The following is a 6,430-nucleotide window of genomic DNA, read 5'->3' as shown; positions in this document are numbered from 1 at the left end:
CCACACTAATAAACAGGAGGCTACAGGGCATTTAGGAAAAATGACTATTCTTCTTCTTATGAGATCGTGCGATAGAGCCATGTTATAAGATTTTCTCCTCCCTAATAGCGTGTTATGATTTCAGAGATGCCGGTAAAGAGTAAAGCTACAGCCGCCCAAAAGGGAAAGACTATGATAGAAAGGCGGGTAGAAAGGGAGCCCTTAATGAATGTAGAAGAGGGTGAATCACATAATGAGACTCCATCTAATACCTCTACTACTCCGCCTATTATAGAAGAACAAGAGGGAGCTTCAGCTCCAGCTCCTATGCCTCCAGTTCTGTTATAGCCCGTATTTCGTACGTTCGGATATTTTGAGGTAGTCGTGGTAAGTTAAGGGCAAGACCATTTTCCAAAATTATTGGTATGGAAATATTGAGAAAGGCTAAGGGTAAAAAGGGAAATTCACAAGAGGGTTCATGGTAATATTGTGAAAGGCTAGGGGCAAAATGGGAATTTCACCAACAATTCAAGAAAATTCTTGAATGGACCATTTTGGTCATGTGGCCGTCCTAGTTAAGGTGGGCTTGGCCGACATGGATGAATTATGTGTATCTATATATATAACTTATTAGTCACAATTTTCATCACAAATCAAGAAGCTTGGAGAAGAACAAAGAAAGAAAAAAAAAAAAGGTTGAAGGCATTCGGCCATGGCTAGCCAAATTTGGCCCCATGGAAAACTTATCAAAAACATTATTTCTTCTAGTATTCCAACTAATTTGAAGGCCCTAATTAACATGGGGTGGTTGTTGAAGCAAGAAAACCATTCTTTGTGCAAATTCCAACCCCTAGCCAAGTAAAGAGGTGTGTGGAGAAAGGTATGTGCTCAATCCTCTTTTACATGTGTTATGAATGTTTTGTACATTTTGTAGTGTGTGGAAATGGATTAAAACCATGAAATATGTGTGTGCAAGTGATGGTCGTGTATAGGGAGTGTTGTGGCCGAATATAGTTGTGTTGTGTAGAACAAATGGATTGATCTTGTTTAGTATTTTGATTGTTGCTGTTGTGGATTCCATAATAAAAATGAAGATTTGGTGGCTTGAAATGAAGTTTTAATTGTTGTGGGAGTGTTGAAGAAGTTAATTTGACATTAGTATAGTTTCTTGTTATTATGAGAATAAAGTTGTTAATGCACAGACTATTATTATAGTTCATGAATTTGGAAGGTTTCGGGAGAAGTAATATGTCGATTGAGTTGTTTGGAATATTATGTGAATTGTTTGAAGTATTCTTGAATTTTTCTTGTAAGGTCTTGGGCAAGTACTTGAATGTGAGATCATTGGTATTGGCTTGATTTCATGTGATTGAATTGAGTATAAATGGAATGTCGTCGGATTGTGTAGAAAGAATTGTTAATGTTAGAATGTATTTTGAAATAATTGTTGAAGTTGGAGATATGATTGTTGGTATTGTTGTTGATAATTTGGCCGAGTTGAATTCTCGGATTGTTGTTGATAAATTGACCGAGTTAGATTCTCGGGGATGGTGTATTTACAGGGGAAATGATGTCGAAATTTCGGCAGATTATAAATGAATTCATTTGAAGGTTTAAGACAAGTATATGACGACAAATCTAATGATTATGTAAAATCTTCTTGAATGTAGAGTAGCAAGCTTGGATAAATAAGCGTAGCTAATAAGGCGTGGCACAGGTATGTAAGGCTTACCCTTTCTTTCTTTTGGCATGATCTTTGTGAAACCAACATGACAAAGTATATGTATGATTTCAAAGAAACTCCTATTCTTAGAGCCACTAGGATGGCTAACGTTATTGATTTCCATAAGCTATTTCATATGGTTTTGATACGTATCTATGATGTCCGAAGTTCTGTTTGATATGTTTCCGAATGGCATTCGAAAGATAATTGATATGACTAAAGTTTTGATTTTCAAATGATAGCACGTTTGATTATTCTATGGAGTCTTTGATATATTTTGATACGTACATATGGTTCCAAAAGCTCTATTTGATCTGATCCGTAACGATATCCGAAAGGTACTTGATATGATTGTTGCTTTGATTTTTCCGAAAATGACTTCTGAAACGCTCATATAAGGTTCTGTACTTGAAACGCTCATAACTTTCTTATACTAAGTCGGATTGACCCGAAACTTGTTCTGAGCCTTCAGGTGTCGGTAAGTATATTTATCTATCGACTCTTGAATTATGTGCATATGGTTTCGCACTACTCTGTTCGTGCAAGTCTCAGTATGTCCTTCACTGCGTCTCGGGCCAGGGTATGTTCTCGTGCGTACTTCTCTGCATTATTCACCGCGTACCTCTCACTTGCGGGCCGGGGCATGTTATATATGTGATATGATGACATGATGATTTGATGACGGGGTGGTGGCCAGGATGGCATATGATGACTCTATTCACCGCGTCCCGCAATAGAGGGTCGGGGCACGTTATATGCAAATATGATGTATAATGATGACACACATGATTCCATTCACCGCGTCCCTCAATGGAGGGCCGGGGCACGTTATATGCATATATGATACATGGTGATGACATGCATGAACTTACTCACCGCGTCCCTCACTAGAGGGCCGGGGCACGTTATATGACATATGATAAACGCTGATGGTATACATGATTTTCATTTATGATTTATGATGACATACATGATTTTCATTTGAAAGGCAAGTGATTTGATGTTTTAAAAGTTCATACTTGATTCTGGTAAATCTCTGTTTCAGCTATGATTCTCTTCTACTGTAATTCCTGCCTTACATGCTCAGTACATTTTCCGTACTAACCCCCTATCTTCGGGGGCTGCGTTTCATGCCACGCATGTACACCCAGATGAGTAAAGCACATTGCTAGAAGATGCTTCAGCTGGATTGGCAAGCTCCATTTGCCCTAGAGTGTTGCCGGGTCAGAGTATTATGCTATGATGTTTCGTTCAAAGTTAGAGACTTTGTAGACAGAGTCGTGGGTATAGAATTTCAGTGTTGTAAGCGGCTCCATCAGCCGATGTGTCATTCTGTATTATGTGATAAAGTCCATATAATTACAGATTTTGTTTGATTTGAGAACAAAGAAAAAGAATATTTCTGAAAGCCTTACTATGCATTTCATGTTTATTTGATTTAAAGGTCCAATGAGGTTATGTGTGTATTAAGTGTCAGAGGGTTCGCTCGGCTCTAAGTAAGGGTCGGGTGCCCATCACACCCTAGCGAGATTAGGGTGTGACAAGTTCCTCCCCCGGTTACTTCGGGTCAACAAATGACCGAGGTTATTCATCTATTGACGCAATTAGTTGCCGCCCAGGCACAGTGGCAGAGTTCGGGTCCAAGTGACAGGGCAGTTAGTACTAGAGCCCATGATTTCATGAGTTTGAATCCTCCGGAGTTTTTCGGGTCAAAGCCGGATGAAGACCCGCATGGTTTTATTGATGAAATATTGAGAACATTGAAGATTATTCATGCCTCTGAGACAGAATCTGTGGAGTTAGCATCTTATAGACTCCGGGATGTGGTGGTCTTATAGTATAATAATTGGATATCCTCAAGGAAAGAGAATGCGCCTCCTCCAGTTTGGCAAGAATTTGAATATGCCTTTATCCGCCACTACTTGCCAACCAAGGTCTGCCGAGCTAGAGCGGATAGGTTCTTAAATCTAAAACAATAAGTTCCTAGGAGTATAGCCTCTAGTTTAATTCATCAGCTAGATATGCTCTGACTATGGTGGCCGACATGGGAGATAGGGTGCACAGGTTTGTGAGTGGCTTAGGGCCACATTTATTTAAAGATTGTTTAACGCCTTCATTTCAATATGGTATGGATATTTCCCGCATTCAGGCCCATGCCCAGAACTTAGAAGAGCAACAACATCCACAAAGGGGTGAGCGTGACATTGATAGAGGGCAAAGCAAGAGGGCCAGATCTATGGGTGCAGGTAGTGACTATAGAGGGGGATCGAGGCAGTCATATCCTAGACACTCAGGCCAGTCGGCGACTAGTACACCTCCTCAGTTTACGAGCAGGAGATTTGATCGCTCTACTCGTTCAGAACAGGGTCAGAGTTTGAGAGCCTCAGGTTCTCAGTTTGGGGGTGATTATAGCCAGAGGAGACCACCAGTACTGCGATGTAGCCAGTGTGGTCGATTACATTCTGGACAGTGTCACCAAGGTTCAGACGATTGCTATGTCTGTTGTTATATCCCGTATTTTATACATTCGGATATTTCGAGGTAGTCGTGGTAAGTTAAGGAAATGACCATCTTCCAAAATTATTTTAATGTACAAGTGGGTTATGAATATTATTTATGATTTCTATTAGTATGGAAATATTGAGAAAGGATAAGGGTAAAAAGGGAAATTCGCAAAATGGTTCATGGTAATATTGTGGAAGGCTAGGGGCAAAATGGGAATTTCAAAAAAAAAGGGAAAAGTTCAAGAGAGTTCTTGGAGAACCCCTTGGCCGTGTGGTATATATATATATATATATATATATATATATATATATATATATATATATATATATATGGAAGGGTGATGACAAAATAAAATAATTAGTCATCTTTTATTTTAAAGTTTAAGAAACTTCAAGAAAAAGGCCATGTGTTCACATGGTATTGGAAGGAACTATATATATATATATATATATATATATATATATATGTAGAGAGATGACCAAGCAAGACACATAGTCATCTTTTATAATTCTAGAAATTTGAAGAAAGAAAGAGAAGACAAGGGGAGCTATGTTCGGCCATGCTTGGCCAAGCAAGGACCTAGAGAAATTAATCAAGAAAAATCATTTTCTTCTAGTATTCCACCTAAATTGAAGGCCCTAATTAACGTGGGGTGGTTTTTGAAGCAAGCAAACTATTTATTTGTGCAACTTCAATCCTAGCCGAGAAAGGAGATGAGTTGAAAGAGGTATGTGTCCAATCTTCTTTTATATATGTTATGGATGGTTTATGTATGTTGTTGTATGTAGAAATTGATGGAATTCATGAAATATGTATGTGTATGGTTGTGGCCGTGTGAGTGGTGGTGGTGTAGAAGTGATGAATTAATATTATTTAGTAGTTTGATTGTTGTATTGTGGATTCCATAATGTAAAATGAAGGTTTGGTGGCTTGAAATGAATTTGAGATCGTTTGTGGATTATGGAAGAAGTTAGTGTGACATTAGTATGGTTTCTTATATTTGTAGGAATGATATTGCTAATGTGTAGGTTGAAAATATAATTCATGAACTTGGAAGTAGACATTTGTTTGGAAGATTATAAGTTGGGTTGTTGTGATTGAATTTGAAAGAAGGGAATAGGTTGTTAATGTTAGAATGCGTCTTGAATTGATTGTTGATGTTGTTGGCACGATTGTTGTATTATTGTTGATAGTTTGGCCGAGTTAAATTCTCGGATTGTTGGTTGATGATTTGGGCCGAGTTAGATTCTCGGGGATGGTATATTTACAGGGGAGATGCTGCCAAAATTTCGGCAGATCATAAATGAATTTATTTGAAGGATTAAGACAAATATATGATGATGAGTCTAATGATTGTGTCAATCTTCTTGAATGTAGACTAGCGATAGCGAGCTTGGACAATTAAGCGTAGCTAATAGGACGTGGAGCAGGTATGTTAAGGCTCGCCCTTTTCTTTCAAAGGCATGATTCCGATGTTATGATTTCATAATTGTTTCCATACCTTCCTTGTTCTCGAAAGTTAGATGTTATGATTCCAAGGCATGATTCCCTTCCGCTATCTCGTAATTGTTTTTCCCAAAGTGTCTGTATTCTACCAAAACAGAGGTTTATGATTTTGTAAGATCTTATGACAATGACAATGGATATGTTTTACAATGACGTTGCTGATGTCAAGGATGAGAATGTTTCTATGATGACTATGATAAGGATGATTTCATGTTTAAAAGTACTTGGTATAATTGTTGCTTTGATTTTCCAAAAATAGTTTCTGAAACACTTATAGAAGGTTCTGTACTTCAAACGCTCATAACTTTCTTATACTAAATCGGATTGACCCGAAACTTGTTTTTGAGCCTCCAAGTGTCGGTTTATGTAAGTACCCATCGAGTCTTAAAAATTTGTTCTATGTGCATATGTATATGAAGCGACGCCTTATAAGATTTATGATCTTATTCTATGTTCTCTTAATGTTGTTATTCGTTGCTAGTCTCATCTTATAATAATTGTTCCTTCAAGGTGAGACAAAGTCATGATGATTATTCCATAATGTAATCAGAGGTTACCGACCTTACGTCACTCCGATGGAGTTATAGCTTTTGATTGGGCTCTTATGCATGCTTAAGTTGTGATGATTACACCGTGCCTATACGGCCGGGCAGCACCGCTAAGGCGGGCGGCTTATGGATAATAACACCGTGTCTATATGGCACGGGCAGCACCACT

Source organism: Lycium barbarum, chromosome 12 (assembly GCF_019175385.1).
Source record: "Lycium barbarum isolate Lr01 chromosome 12, ASM1917538v2, whole genome shotgun sequence".
In the NCBI taxonomy this organism is placed as follows: domain Eukaryota; kingdom Viridiplantae; phylum Streptophyta; class Magnoliopsida; order Solanales; family Solanaceae; genus Lycium; species Lycium barbarum.
This window is presented reverse-complemented; position numbering follows the sequence as displayed.